Genomic DNA, 17,624 nt, shown 5'->3' with positions numbered 1-17,624 from the left:
AATTTGAAAACCCATGAATTTATATCCACACAAAAACCTGCATGTGAATTTTTATAGCTTCTTTGATTTTTAATTGGCCAAAACTGGAAGCAACTAATGTGTCTTTTAACAGGTGAATGAATAAACAAACTGTTGTACAAAAAATAAAAATAAATGAGCTATCAAGCCACAAAAAGACATGGATGAATCTTAAATGCATATTACTAAGTGAAAAAAAGCCAGTCTGAAAAGGCTACATACTGTATGAGTCCAACTACATAACATTCTTGAAAATGTAAAACTTCAAAAGAATACAGACTACAACAGAATTATAAATAATTTATGTAGATTTTCTGTCAAGGAGGTGGAGCATAACTCCCAACTCCTTAAGTGTGAGCTGCACATAGTGCCTATTTTCCAGAGTACAGTATAGAAATGGGGAGAAAAAGTGATTTCACAGTGGAGAAATGTGACAGGTCGACATCAACAGTGACAAGTTACGTTCCTAGTATGTACCCTTGATATGATGTGTTGAAAATGGCACTTGACCTCTGTGGTCTTCATCCCAATGCCAGTCTGGTCCTGAGAGACACATTAAACAAATTCCATTTGAGGGACATTCTACAAAATACCTGACTAGTACTCTTCAGAACTCTTAAAGCCATCAAAAACAAGGAAAGTCTGAGAAACTGTCAAATCCAAGAGGAGCTTAAGGAGACATGATGACTAAATGTAATGTGATATCCTGGATGGGATCCTGGAGCAGAAAAAGGACTTAGGTAAGAACTGAGGAAATATGAATGAAGTATAGACTTAACGTACTAATATTAATTCAGTAACTGTAACAAATGTACTACATTAACATAAGCTAATAATTGGAGAAACTGGGTGTGGAGTGTATAGGATCTCTGCACTATTTTCACAATTTTTCTGTAAATCTAAAACTGTTCTAAAATAAAAAGTTTATTTAAAAATGTGTATCAGGGAGGCCAGCCCCATGGTGTAGTGGTTAGGTTCACATGCTCTGCTTCAGTGGCCCAGGGTTCATGGGTTTGGATCCCAGCTGTGGACCTATGTACCATTCATCGAGCCATGCTGTCGCGGCATCCCACATACAAAATAGAGGAAGATTGGCACAGTTCAGTGACAATCTTCCTCAACCAAAAAGAAGAAGATTGGTAACAGACATTAGCTCAGGGCCAATCTTCCTCACACACACACAAAAAATGTAAATGAATTTATACTCACGCCAATATTTGGGAAATTCTATTTCTCAAGATCTTCTGCAAAATTGACTATCACTATATTTTGTCTTTGCCAATCTGATAGGTTAAAAAAATGTTATTTCATTGACTTAGCTATTAAGCTTTTAAGTATGAATAAAATTGGTCATCATATTTTTATTTTTGGCCACTTTTACTTCTTTATTGGAAAAAAATTTTGGATAAACTGCCAGTTCATTGTCTTTGCCCATTTCTCTATGTAGTTGGTATTTTCTTCTTCCTTATTGGTTTGTGGATACCCCTTGAATACCAAGAAAATTATTCTATATGTATATATATGTTGCAACTATTTTCCTAGTGTGACATTTGTCTTTTGACCTACCGTTACGACTTATGAGAACTTGACTAACACCATCTTTCCTTCTCCCTCCCACCACATCAGTCCTCTCAGCTGAATTTTACCACTAATTTTGGTTCAAATTAATTAAGCTTATAACTTAAAATAATATACTAGTTTTTTATTCTTTGTCTTATCAATATGGAGAGAAGCTTTCGACATTATTTTAGAAGATAAAAATTTTGTCATCCATACTACTTCCTTCAGCTCATCTACTGTTTAACTTCCAAAATTACATCATATGTATTTACACATTTACACTCTTTTCTATACTTATGACTAAATTTATAAATGTTTACATTTTTATGACTACATAAACATTTTTTTGTCTGAAGAACTGTGATTCCTTGGCTTTCTCACACCTTTCTTGAATTTCTAATTGTCTTGATTTTCCATTTTCTTTTTCTTTTTTGAGTTTGCTTTTCTTTTGCATATTTTGTAATAAATGTATCTTTAAATTTGCCCAAATTTCCGAGAGGAAAGAGTCAAGCAGCTGGCTACCATCATTTCCTCCCTTTCCAGTGGGATACCCCCAGTCTAAAGGAAAGAAAGCCAAGATCTGGGCTGAGGCCTGTCAACTGGACATATATGTAGACTAATGAGATTTGCTGGGAGGAAAAGACCTAATATGTAGAATGCCCTCTGTAAGATATCCCTGGCTAAAGGATTACCTGTATTAAATAAACCTAGGATCTACAGATTTTGAAGCATGGCTCTCTGAAGAGTGCCATATAAACTATCAACTCTCTGGGGGATAAAATGGAAAAGTTTCATAACAAACATTCTCTGCTATGTGAGTAAGTCCACAAACCTCACTTAGAGACTTCATCTATTATTCTGGGCCAGATGCACATGTCCAGTGTCAGAAAGAAGTACCCAGTGAACATTATGGGTTGTTTCATTCTTCTCTCTACTTCTTCTAGAGCTTGTATGATTACCTGTATCCTTGAAATTATTAGTAAAGCTTGATACTGGCTAAAATCTCTGATTTGTGTGAGTCTGATTGACAATCCAATCTATGTGTTAGCTCAAAATCCATCCAACTAAATCTTCCAAATGTTCTTTGTCTATAACCTCTCTCTTCCACATACTGATTTCCTTTCCAGATCTTTCTGTCCATAAAACATAATGAATTCACCCTAGTCCTGCCATAAAGAAGCTGGCTAATTAACCCAAAATGAATCTCCAAAGTAACAATTTAGTAAATACCTAATTTACTAAACTTACCTAATTCATCTTATTTTCAGAAACATTTAAAAATGTTATTTTTATTGAGTGTACTGAATAAATATGTTCATCTCTTGAATATACAAGATTAGTCTATATAATTTAAAACATACTTATTATGAAAAAGAATACACCAGAATTCGAGGATTAAAGCAGTTAATGTTAGTTAATTTTTCAGTAAATTGAACATTCCTTAAAATAATGCTATAACATTTATGTATATAATCATGAGGAAAATATTAATTTTTATCAAAACAAGTGGTTAGCAATTTGGAATATTTGGTCAATTCAGTGAATTGGTACTTTTAAAAATTGATCCCTTAGTGAAGTAGTTTACGAAAAATTGATTTTCACCAAAGCAGCCATTAGGTATATTAATTAGCTATAATTCTGGGGCATTTGCTTTGCCCTGACTTTCATAATCATATCGTGGAAGTCTTATGATGAATAGCCATTACTTATTAATCAACAAAGACTCACTTGCATTTTACACCCAAGAATTTTAGAAATAAATGCAATTGCTACAAGTTCAAGGCATATTGTGACTTACATTTGAAGTTCTATCCAAAAGTTTGCAAACATTGTTTCCAATATTACAGAATTTAACTTTATAACCTATAGTCCATAATTTAAAACTTATATATTTAAAAATTTTTTTAACTCTACATTTGAACTATATGTGGGCCCATAACATTCAATAGCTCATTTGAACCTGAGAACAATTCTATGATAAAGCGATAGCTGTGAATTATCCTTAGGTTAAAAATGAAAAAATTGATATTAGTAAGTTTAAATGATTTACTCAAAGTTCTTTTAGTGAGTGTTTCACTCACTAAATTCAACCTGGGTCTTCTGCATCTAAGTCTAGCTTTCTGGAGAATTTCTCATGATACATATGCCTTTGTATTATTTATTGTTCTAAATAACAATATTATACTAAAACATTTGTTGTAATTTACTTTAATCAAGAATTTAAAAATTTTGCTTATTGTGGAAGTATTATACATACAGAAACTCTGTAAGACTTATGTATAGTAAATAATAATAATATGAATTCATATGCCCCCATAACAGAACTTGAGAAAAACAAGGCTATACATATTTTAGAAATCCCTGTGTGAGACTTTTCTATTGTATACCCTTAATTCCCTCTAACCAATATCCTGACTTTGAGTAAATAATTCTTATTTTTAATTATATTTTACCATTCGTTTAGTGTTACTATTCCAAGTTTATACAAATAGATTCATACTGTGTGTATTCTTTATGACTTGCTTTTTATGCAAATATAAGCTTTTGAGATTTATCCATGTTAATGTTTACGTGTGGCTCATTACTTTTCACTGTTGTATAGTTTTCTTTGAAATACCATAATTAATATTGATCTCTTTTTATTGTAAACGTATATTGCAGTTTTTGCCAGTTTGGGATTTTTAAAAAATTTATTTCTTTGTTTGCTTGTTTTTCTATCATACACTGTGAAAATTCTTATCCATGTGGTGAGGTACACATATATAAGAGTTTCTCTAGGAAATGTCATCTAGGGTGACATTTGAAGAATATGCTCAGATTTCTCACTAAAGACCATAGAAAATAACAACAGCATTTATAAATGTGACTAAAAATATCTTTATATTAGGTGTATATGAACAGGTACTAGATGAAAAGATTGTAACAAAGAAGATGCACTGCTATTTGAACAAGTATCTTGTTTGACTTTTCTGCACTCATCAGTGATACTTGGTGTACAACTAAGAATGAATGTGACATTGATAGAGAGAGATTATGTATATATTAATGCATTGTGTACGCCCTTCTTTACTAGTATTTATGCTTCTTCATCTCTTTTTCTTAAAGAACGCTTTACTGTGCTTTCTTATAATTTTTTCAGTATCCTGAATCATTTAGAATGAAACCTACATTCCAAATTTTACTTTAAATAACAAGAATGTGAGCAAAAATCTTTCCCAATAGCAAAGGTATATTTTTTGTTAATTAAAAAAAAAAATGGAGCGATAGGGAGCTATTCTGTCAAGGCCACTAAATTTGAAGCTTGTGGCTATTTCTGTCTGAAAAAGTAATGACCAGTATAAACTCATCCCATTTGATAAATAAATATTTTTTTATTTCATTTTATTTCCAACAGAATCTCTGATCCAACAATACATACTTAACATATTTCTTGGTCTGTATAATTTCTATAATTGAAACAAAAGATCCAAGAACATATTTTATTTGCAGAATTATCCTTTACCATGGTGTGTTTTGATACTGTAATATTCTAGCACCAATAGCACTTTTCAACAGATTGGTCTGTGAAATAAATTATAAATATATATAAAATGGTCCCAAACAAAATAATTCAGCAAACTCATGACAGCTGGCACTCTGAGTGTTATCAAAATATCAGATTTATGCTATGAGATGTCCAAGGGTGGTGTAAATACCATGAAGTAGAAAAATTTTGAATTACTACAAATATATATTATCTGTAATACTTCTTTACAAAAACATAGCTGAATATTTATGATTTTTGGGGGGATTACAAACATGACAAGAACAATTGCTGTTGATATCTGAATACTTTAGTGAAGACCCTAGTGGAACAACATTTTAACTGCCTTTCTATCCAGAGAAAGGCAATTTATAACATACAAATAATTCATGCCATTTTATGGGCATTTTGTAGTGATTCTCACATATAGTGAATTGTGTATGAGATCTAGTTGTTGACCTCAAGGAACTTATAATGAGGTGGGAAAAGGAGTCATGTATACATAAAAAATATTAAAATAAAACAAATAATAAAACTAATTTATCAAATATATTTCTCTGAAGTGATTTCTTAAAAAACTTGAAATAGAGAAAATAAACTATATATTCCTCTAAAGTGATTTCTTAAAAAACCTGACATATGGAAAATAAACTCAGACTTGAGTTGAAATATACAAAATTCTCACCATTGTAGATTTCCCGCCCTCGTAATACATCTATATTTCAAAACCAACAGGTGGAAAGATAGAAAGATTTACCAGAGTAAGCTCCCCAGGCAGCATGCAAATTACTTGTTGCCACAGATAATTCTTCCTTCCCTCCCTCGGGATTGTTCCCGGTCAGAGGATTCAATTTGGGAAACCTGGAAACACTACCTTCAGGGTAACAGAGGACCTGGGACTGCACACATAGAAGTAGGAAGGCCAGAAGTTGACATTTCTCCACAGTCAAACTATGCTACTGACTTTTTGAAGTAAGTAATGAATAAGCTCACTCTTCGTTAAATATCTTCAACCTAAAGGAATCAGGGTAGTATGGGGGAATAACTGGATTAGGAGGCCAAACACAAACTTTTCATTCCTTGAATTTGTATTCATGACTGGCTCTATGACATATGTATCTTAGTTGCTTTGCCAATTAAAATACCCATCCAGGATGGTAGTTATAAACGTTAAGAAAAAATATGCCTCATATAATGCCTGAAAGAAAATGTGTATTCAATAACTATTAAACAATATATACTGATCACGTATGGAGAATCTTTAATAAACATTGATTCTCTTTGACCCAGAAAGTCTACTTCTGGGTATATTTTCTAAGAATATAATCTTAAAAGCAGAAACAAGTTTATCTACAAAGATGTTTATTGAAGCCTTATCTTTATTAACAAAAAAATCTGCAACAACCACAAGGCCCAAACAGAGAGAAATTACACTGTAAACTGCTGCATTCACTTGATATACTAATATACAGTCTTTAAAAATGATGTTTACAAAGTACTTATTATAACATTATAATATTAACTTATTATTACTATATAGCATATTAAGAAAGAGCAGTATTAAAAGCTGGGTATATAATATGACCATAAATATATGCACCAAATAAAAAGTATTCATTGAAAAAAAAACAACACTGGGGATGAACACCCCAAAGTATAGCAGGAATTGATGTAGGGTGACAAGGCTATGAATAATTTTTTTTTCTTTCATATGTCTGTATTTTCCATGCTCTATTCCAATAATTAATTACTTTTATTATAATGAAAAAATAAATGTTGTCATTTTAGTTATGTGTTTTATCTCCCCAACAACCTAATAAGTTTCTTGAGGGCAAGAAGTGTGTAATCTATTCCTTTGAATCATAACATACCATTACGCCTAAATTAAGTGCCCACGAAAAATTTTCCAAGTGGCCAGTGACTGGTAGCTTTTCCCCTTTCAGTCAAGTGCTTTCTAGGACATCAAAAGAGGAAAATTGTAACTCAATCTGTTTTGCTTCTAAATCACATCCAAAAGATTCCACACACGTACTAAATTATGAGGCTTAAATCTAGGCTGTTGTAAACTGTTTTGAAAGGGAAATATTAAAAAAAGAGCCAGTTTGCTAAAGCTGTGTGAATAATGTAGCATGTGCAAGACTTGGCACCAATTCATACTCTGATAGCAGCAGACTCCCAAGAGAAAACCATTTCTTGTCTTTTCCTCACTTAAAGAAAGAAATATCATCTCCTTTGACTGAGGAACTAAAAGATGAGGTGAAAAAGAGTTGGTTGATTATTTCTGCTGAAAACCCTATCCAACACCATGGTTGATAGTAATACATGGTCTCAGAGCCTCCCATACTCGGTCCCATCTGTTAAAATGGCATCATGCCTAACTGCCAGATGGTGTACTGGCTTCACAGGGACAGAGGCGCCAAAAAGATGGCTTTAGAAGACATTGTTAATACCACCCCCTTGGGCCTCCCACCTCAGGAACAACTCACCTATGTTGGCGCCCCGTTACACGTCACACTGCTTTCATAATTTCTGGAAATAAGTGGTTCTAAACACTTACTAAGTCATTTCCTTGAGCTGCCTACTGGTTTCTGATCTTACAAAAGTTGAAAAAGAATACCAAAGTGGGGGAAAGAAAGGCCGAGAGAATCCAAACACTTGAAGTTGCCAACATCTACAGCTTGTGCCTGAGGGCCATTAGGATCATATGATGTGTCAAACTCTATTATGTAAGGGTGGAAGTGTAGGCACCGCTCATGAATTTAACCAGTCTTAACGAGAAGACAGCAGTTCTGTTACATGGAAGAAACAGTTTATAAAGTCCACTCATCCTAAAGAAAAAAAAAAGTAGCTCTAGTGATTTCAAAAACAAAAACAAACTTTTTCTCATGTAGACGATGAACGAAAAGAGAATTCCAAAATGCATCTATTAATAGCTTAAATATCTCTCAAAACTGTTATGCTAAATAAACAAGAATGAGCATAGACACTTTCAAAGGATAATTTTCAAAAAATTAAAGACATGTCTTTTATACAAAAGATGTATCACTGATTGCTAACTCATTAATTATGTGACCAGTAAGATCGTAAAGCTGGTTCTAAGAACATTTGAGGAAGTACAGTCATGCACCACATAATGACTTCTCAGTCAACGATGGGCGGCATATACATATGATTAATACCATACAGCCTAGGTGTGTAGTAGGCTATAGCATCTAGGTTTGTGTAAGTACACTCTATGATGTTCACACAACAATGAAATCGCCTAATGAAGCATTTCTCAGAATGTATCCTTGTTGTTAAGCAACGCATGACTGTAGTTATACAGACATTTAAAACATGAACATTTGTTCATGTTCACTAGGTAATTTCATTAGGTCAGACTGAGATTCAGAGCTACATTCTCCAAGACAAAGAATCCAAGGGTGGACCTGTTAACAAAATGTCCCAGTATGTCATTGAAAAAATATGCTGTACTGTCTTTTGTCTTATTTCCAAGTTTCAGGTAATTTCTCTTAACTCCTATGGTTACATCAGAATAGAATCTTTTTTGAAAGGGAAGCAATTCTGGTGAATCACAGGAATTTTATTCAGCTACAGTAGAGATGAGGTGGGTTCCCACTTCCCTGGGTTGCAGTCAGTTTGTCTTTATGGGCAGTTAATCTTTTTTCTACGGTACTCTATTCATGACACCAATAATTACCAAGGAGGCCACTTGTATTTAATTCTGAGATCTTTTACCCTAGGATCCTTAATGACTTATTTTTATCTCAAATGTTTAGCTATCCTCCTCACACATGTTATACTAAGCTAGCATAAACATTTTCTTACATAATTTGTGAACAAAATATATAAACATAAAATAAAACAGATATTTGCTAGTTGTCTACAGAGCATTCATTCCTCTTTTTCTGTCATCTGCTCCACTAACTACTCCACTCTAAGATCAAATGGGGTTTGGAAGGGATCTTACGTCCTGTGGTTGTTAAATGGGAATCAGGCCTATACAAATCTGCCCTCCACATTCTCGAATATCTGTGTGTGTTTGCACACACACATATATATCCACACATATGTATGTGTATATATATACATATGTACACACATATATACAGATATACATAGATAAACACACTTACATATGTGAATGTATATGTGCATGTATGTAGTCATGTACTTAGAGAGCAATTCTAAGATTCTGGCTTTTGATGTTTATATGAATTCAATCATTCATTCATTCCATCAGGCACTATTTTCTCAGTCAAGTAATATAGTTTTCATGCTAGATGTTGGGACAGGTGCTGGGGATATTAGTTTGAAAATAAAAGTAGACACCAAGCCTCCCTCATGGAGTTTAAAGTCTTGAGGGAAAGACATTGAATACAAATTTATCTATCTATCTATTTATAATATGAAAAGGAAATAGAGGGTGTTATGATAATGCAAATCAAGGAAAATAACCTACTCAAAACCAGAAAAGTTTTCCCTGAGGCAGTGACAAGAAAACTAAGAAATGAAGAATAAGTAAGATTTATTCAGAATCTCATGGGGCCATTTTGAAACAACATTGGAAATAATCAGATAAGCTTGTTTTATCAGAAAGCCAAAGGATCTGTCTTCCACTGTGCTCAAGATTGGACAGTGATGCCTGTGTGTCTTTGCTTTCTGTTGTAAGCGATGGAAAACCAACACAAACTTGTTTAAGAAAAAGAGAAATTTATTGTTTCACATAATGGAACCCTAGATTCATAAATGGCTTATTCTAGGATTCAAACAATTTCTCTCTCTCTTAATTTTTAGGCATTGCCTCCTTGGTATTGGCTCCATTATCCAACCCAACATGGTTGCAAGATGGTAGCCTACAGCCCCTGGGGAAATATTCCTCCAAGTTGGAATCCAGCGAAAATGACCTATCACCATCATAAATTCTGAGATTCAAATTGGACCAGCTCAGGTCACATACCAATCCCTGAAAAAGTATCACAAAATACCAGGAAATAAAAAAAGTAATATTTATGTCCAACCACACCTCTATAACACTATTAATCTTACTTTTTATGGCTACATACTCCTTGACTGCTTCTTCACATGACAATTCTGTAATATTTTTTATAGATAATTCAATGTTTTCTTTAGCATGGTTGATAATTTTTATTGTTGATAAATTAGAAATGTATCTTTCAGTTATATAATTTATTAGTAATATATTATTTTTAGGATTGTTGTCAAATATGTGAAAAACTCTTGAGGTTATTCCTACCTCACTTATCACCAGCAATTGATCTTTGTTACCAGTTCCACAATCCCATCCTGATAGCTTTCTGGGGCTGCTTTTGGTACCTCTATTTCAACCTAGGTTTCCCCAAATACAGAGCCTGAGTCAAAGTCTTGTATGTAGGTACTTCAGTTAGAAAGTGATCTCACAGGACAAGAGTGAGAGAAAGGGAAGTGAAAAGGAAAAGACGGTAGGCCAATTGTATCGGACATCACTGTCAGGGGCTAGAGTTCTTGTCAAGTTGACCCTTTAGGGAGCATTATTAGATGAGTCTCTGAACTGTCCTTTCAGAGAAGAAAAGGAAACACATTTACCCTTTGGATTCCACCTTCCACCAGTCAAAGGTGGCCGTTGAGCATTAACATCTCATTGCACATGCCCGGGTGCCAGGTGAATTCCCACAGGTATCCCACACCACCGTGTTGGAGAAGCCCTGGGGCAGCAAGTGACAGGTGGGTACACTGTGTAGAGAGGTTTTTGTCAGGTTACACCTGAGCAAAGCTGGTCAGATCAGGTGCAGAACTGGTTGGGGCAGCAACGGCTGGAGCCAAAGTTAGGGTTGAGAGGATTTGAAGGGAAACACACAAACCCCATTTTCTTTTGCAGAAATAAAAAATACTTAGCCTAGAGTTCATAGAATTACCAATTTTTGGAATATTAAAAGGCAGATAATGTGCACATATGTTTATATTTAAATATATGTTATATTTCAAGAATACTTTTCATCCATGAAAAGCAATCATACAGAAATAAGATATTCTTTCCCATATCTTTTTGATGTATTTCTCTATTAATGCCTCTCGTCACATGTGAGGAAAGTAAGGTCCTACCTGACTCCACATAATATCGTCCTAAATAAATCACTAAATAATAAATACACAAATAAAGCCTTTCAAGAAAAAAATTCGGAATAGAATTTAGCTGGCTATTTTCAGGTCTATATTTTTATAGGTCTTCTTACAGCAATATTCCATTGAAAACACCAGTTCTCTAAACTGGAAATGTTCATACAATACTCTAAACACTTCTCTTTTGTGTGTCTCTTCTAAGTCTTCTAAATTTAAAATAAAAGAAAATATAATCATCCCCACTGGGGTTAAGATTTTTCTTAGACCTAAATAGACAATAAATTCCTAGTTGGAGAAAGTGATTTCCTGTCCCCAACTTACTTCTCAGCTGTTATAATCATTTGTAAAACAGATTAAGAAACACCTTTGACACTCTCCTGTGGCTTTGAGATTGCTTTGTAGCTATTCATCCTCCACACAGAAATTGAATGAATGAATTACTAGCATTTGACAAAAAAAGAAATTCTCACATGAAAAAAAGCTGGGAAATAGTGGAAGAGAGCAGCAGACTGTAATCTAGTTAGTAAATAATAATGCAAACCACAGCGCAATAGAAATGAAAAGGAGAACAAACAGGTTGGCCCGATGAGATTTCATAAAATTTTTGGCACTGAACAGCTGGGAAAATTTCCTTGCCTATTCATATCAGCTAAAACATTTCCTATTAAGAAAAGCATAAAGAAAATAGAAACTTTCTGTAGCGAGTTCTAATAGATTTATTTGTTATGCAATTTTTTGCTTCACCCTGCATAAAAGCATTAATTATTTTAGGACACCAGGGAACCAGGGAAATTACCTAATTTACCTTTTTAAGTTTTTATGTACAAAGTAGGTAGAAAGTTGAGCACATCTTAAGAACCATAGATATTTTCTCAACTTTCCAGGAACATAGGTCAATGTGTTTGTTCTTTTAAAAAATATTTTAATTGCACAAGTAATTCATGTTAATTTGGAAAATTAGGAAAAACAGATGACAAAATACACTATTTGCCTGTAACCTTAACACCCAGAGAGAAGCACTCAGCATTTTGATAGTCTTCCAAATAACTTGAATGCTGTATGGTATATTTGAAAGTTGCTAAGAAAGTAGATCCTAAGGGTTCTCATAACAAGGAAAAAACATTTTTTTTTGTATCTATAGGAGATGATGTATGTTAACTAAACCTATTGTGGTAATCATTTCACAATACATGTGAGTTAAGTCTTTATACTGTACACCTTAAACGTATACAGTTCTGTATGTCAATTATATCTCAATAAAACCAAAAGAAAAAAAGGAGATAGTTTTGATAAAGTGACGAATTGAGAATATTAACAAGAGTCAATCTTACTCACCTTTTAAATGTGAAGACTTGTATGAAAATATATGTTCAAGTTAGTGTTTAATAAACACATATTTTAAGGCAAATGTTCCACAGAGATTGTTACTATGTTCTCCAAAATATAATCTTTAATCCCTAAAGATGAGCAAACAAACAAAAAAAGCAATCACGTTGCCTATAATTTGTTTAAGAATGGTGAGAACTTTCTTTGAACCTTTCTTTTTCTTTGGGAAACCTCTCTATTCTTGTAATGTGTATTTGCATTACCTTTTATTTATGTTCTTTCCTTACTTTTTAAAAACATTTGCTTAATTTCCTGTGATTTCCTTAAGCTGGGCAGGGCTACAATAAAAATGGTTTATCAGGAAGTCTTCTCCTGCAGCTCTCCCTCTCTTGCTATCATGCAGAATGAACTGGGTTTCTACTGCGACATCTCCTTGTTCTTCAATGCTTATTCTTGACATAAAAAGTTTTGTCATTCTTTCTATGCTTTTGGTTGCTGTGACTCCTACCAGGAAAGCATGTAGCCCAACCCAAGACCTATCAGTTCTTAGCATCCTTACTAGTTCTGGTTTCTGTAGTGTCACTGGTCTGACAGATATGATATAAAATTTATGACTTAAGGTTTGGCCATTTTCTTGTTTCATTGAAGATTAAATTATTGTTTCTATTTTTTTGTTACTTTTCTAGTTGTTCTTAGGTGCAGGAGAGGAGTTGTGGAGGGACTGCTGGTTATTCACCAATCCATTTCTTCATCTTTCTGGGAGAAGAGCTGGATGACATTGCTCACATTCCCTTGCATTTAAGTGTGGTCATATAACTGAGTTCTAGACAGTAAGACCGAAGAGAAAGTGAAGGTCACCACTTCCAGGACTGGCCTAGAAAACCTCCCACATAATATCCTCCATGCTCTGTGCACTCTATGCACTGTGTTTTGAAGACAGTGAAGCCAAAAGACAGAAGGAAGGGCTGGCCCCGTGGCATAGTGGTTGAGTTCAGTATGCTCTGCTTCAGCAGCTCGGGTTTGTGGGTTCAGATCCCAGGTGTGGACCTACACCACTCATCAGCCATGCTGTAGCAGTGACCCACATGAAAAAGAGGAAGATTGGCACAGATATTAGCTCAGGGCTAATCTTCTTCAGCAATAAAAAGAAAAAAAAGGAAACTGGGTTCTGGTATCACTCCTTGCAGAGAAGCCAGTCACAATTGGAAATATCCATTTTCCTATTTGTTAAACCATTGAGGCATGGAGATTTATGCAGCAGCTAGCATCACCTTAATAACAGAAGTGGAGTAAAAGTGAGGAGAAAAAAATTATTCAGAATTATTCTTAAGAACCAGAAGAGGTATTTTAAAACAATCCATCTCCTCCATGAGAAACAAGAAGACATAAGCCAGGGATTTCAAACTCAAAAGCACACAGAGCCTAGGCAGGTAACCTAACAAGTGTAAGAAAAGGCAGAATATGTGAAAATATCCATTACTACACACATAATAAAGATTTCTTTGTTTAATTAAACTATCTTACATAAGCATGCAAGATAATTCAGCTCTGGATTTTTTATTAGATTATATTTCAAATTAAAATTTTTAAAAATAGAAACTGAAAATAGATTTCTAATTACTAAACTTTTCTTTCTTCATTGTCATTACATGGATTTTTAACTGGAAACCTTACATACTTTCTTCTGCACCAAGATATTCGTTTAGATCTAATATTCAAGTTGTGACATGCAGCAAATAATTCATCCTTGAAAATGTTAACTGAGAATGATATTTATTTTTATTCTGTTTCATAATGTAAAACAGCTGTTCACAAAGATACACACTTTGAACACAGAAAGAATCTATGAATGGTCCTTTTTGTGTTTCGGATAATTACTCCCAAGAAATTTCAGAAACCTGGTATTCCGACAGTTTTGGATTTAGTTTTCAGTACCATTTTGCCCTTTAGTTTGGCGATTTCCAGTTGTATTTCTTCACTAATACTATCGGTGTTGACTGAGAAAGAAAACTAATCAATTTTACTTCTTTTTCATCAGGTCTGCAAATATATAACCTTTTTTGGATTCATTTTTCATCCTTACAATATCAGAAATGTAATTCAGCAAGTTATTTTCAATTCTTAAAACCTATATCCGCATAGGAAAATGAGCCAGATCTTTCTTTGCCAAGTGAATTTCCCAAAGATATGTGTAGTGGGCTAAATGGTGGCTCCAAAGATATGTCCTAATTCCTGGAAGCTGTAAATGTTACCCCATTTGGAAAAAGTATCTTTGCAGTTGTGGTTAAGTTAAGGATTTTGAGATGGGGAGATTACTTTGGATTATTTGGGCACGCCCTAAATGCCATCCCAAGCGTCCTTATTAGAGAGAGGCAGACGGAGATTAGATGCACAGAGGGGAGGAGGCAATATGATCACAGAGGTAGATCCGAGTGATGCAGCCACAAACTCAACATTGCCAAGAGTCACCAGAAGCTGGAAGAAGTAATGAACGGATTCTTCCCAAGAACATCTGGAGGGAACATGGCCCTGCTCACACCTTGGTTTCGACCCAGTAAAACTGATTTCAGAGTTGTGACTCCAGAACTGTGAAAGAATAAATTTCTGTTATCTTAAGCCACCAAGTGTGTGGTTAATTGTTACAGCAGCCATGGGAAACTAATACAATGTGCATTCACTAGAAATGAATGAGAAAATCAAATCATAAACATTTGGAATTAATAATGAATGCCCTTGCATAGAAATATTCAAATATACTGTGTTAGGTTATTATTTCAACATAAAAAGAAAGTTTTGATTTATTCTTCTATTGAGGAGCAGAGGCAGAAATTTTCTTTGGAAGACATGAATAAATTAACTTTTTCCAATGGTTTAAAAAATGCCTTCATCACCCCCTTATGACCTAGCTTCAATGTAGTACATTGAAATCTACCACGCTGTGCATCCAGTTCAAGGATGGGTCAAGATATGGGAATGAATTCAGCTAATGATGTTATTGCTGCATCCAGTATGTAGCCTATTTTCAACTTTTTAGCACAAACATATGCCAATAAATAATGCAATTTTTAAATTGAAGTTTCTTGCTCCTACCAAGTAGGCAACTTTGTGTATAAGTTTTCTAACAAATTTGACATCAACTTCAGCCATTTCAGGACTATTTCTTGTGGATAAGCTTATTGATTTTGCTAAGACAACAGTAAACTTTGTCAACACAAAAAAATAAGTCATTTTCTGAAATTTTGCCTATTATAGCCTAATGTCCAAGGTCATATCAAAATTTTCAAGACTATTGATGTAGCTAACTCAGTGGTAGTTTTAATCTATGTTTTCACCAGCTACAGTAGAAAATGCTCCAAATGATTCACATTTTCTTCTTTCACTTTTCGCGTAATTTCTAAACCATAGCTTAAACATTCTAAGCAATAGTGTTTGAATTATTTTTACAAATGTGAATACTTGTTCCTGTTTGGAAAACACAATTCTTAATGTATTCAGTTTAATTTTTTTTTAAAATAAACATGCCATTGTAAAAAGCTTTTAATTTGGGGGCAATCTTATCATTCAAAATTAATTATCATTCCAGAAATAAACCCTGTGACATGTTGAAATGTTAATACCATTTTTCAGTTAAAATATTTTTTTACTTTATTAAAGTTTTAATTTGCCTTTTTTCTGATTTTCTACCTAGTTCTCTTTATGGTTTGTTTCTTAGAGGTAATTTAAATTTTACTATTTCAGCACAGATAGTTTTGTTTGCATATGATGCACAAAGGAACATTCTTCACATCCACAGAAAAAACATACACTATAATATCCTTCTTAAACAAGCAGCTCTCTCACTCTGTCTTTCATTCCCATCACATTTTAGTGGAAATATGTGTCTAGAATAGGCATAAAAAATATTTTATTTTCTGTTTAACACTAGCATAAGAAAAAAAATCACAAGTATCATGATAAAATACAACTGAAACTTAGTCTCCGTGTCAAGGAGTGGCAGAGTTTGTAGCAAATGGAGAGAAAATGTTCTATCTAACGGGGGAAATCACAGCCTGTTGTTGCAAGAACATTCTGAGATGTATCGTTATCAGATCTTAGTTCAAAACAAGCTAGAATTCAGGATTTCTAATAAATTTCCTAATTTTTACATGGCAACTGAATTTTTTTTACGTTGGCATTTTTACAAATTCAAAATTTTTACGTTGGCAACTGAATTAAAACTTAAGACCTACGACTCAAGAGGAAAGAAAAGAAAATTGATGAGATAAGTGGGGAGAAAGATATAAAATAGGATGAGATAAAAATAAATTAGCCAAGAAAGCATTGCAAAGACATAAAAAATGCATTTCAAAAATTTGAATAACTATTTGGATCCAGTAAAGAACAGTACTATCATCCAGAAAAGCTAAGCAATGACCAGAAATGATTTTGAAATTTTTTCTAGAGTGCAGAATAAAAAGAAAAGTGAGGGACATGACTAGAAAAAAGATGCGTGATGTGAAGAATAGAGATTAAAGATTTAAACTAATAGCCATGGTCTCTGAATTTGGAACAACAACAACAAAGATAATTGAAAAGAAATTATAATCAGAGACAAAATTGAAGAAAATTTCTAATTTGACAAATCACTTAGATATCATGGTAGATTATTTGTAACAATGTCTGCAAATCTCTATCCTCCTTGAATCTACACCCTTTGCAACTCCTCTCATCAATAAGTGGATTCTATTTCCCCACCCCTGAATCTGAGATGTCCCTGTAACATACTTTGACCAATAGAATGTGGTGTAAGTTTACAATGTGCCAGGCCTCAGGAGGCCTTGTGTGCTTCTATTTTCTTTCCTGATACTCCATCACTACCATGTGAACAAGCCTGAGCTCACCTATTGAAGGATGTGCATTAGAGAAAAATCATCCTACCTGAGGCGAATGCTCAGTGAACCTGCCAGCTGATCTCCATCACATGAGCAATTCTAAAGAAGAGCAACCATGCCTAGCTCCTATCATCACAACTACCCAGCTGACATGTAGATGCCTAGACAATAATTAAATGCTTATTGTTTTAAGTCTCTAAGTTTTG

Source organism: Ceratotherium simum, chromosome 9 (assembly GCF_057802395.1).
Source record: "Ceratotherium simum simum isolate JZ-2026a chromosome 9, ASM5780239v1, whole genome shotgun sequence".
In the NCBI taxonomy this organism is placed as follows: domain Eukaryota; kingdom Metazoa; phylum Chordata; class Mammalia; order Perissodactyla; family Rhinocerotidae; genus Ceratotherium; species Ceratotherium simum.
The sequence above is the reverse complement of the archived record's forward strand: the minus strand, read 5'-3'. Positions refer to the sequence as shown.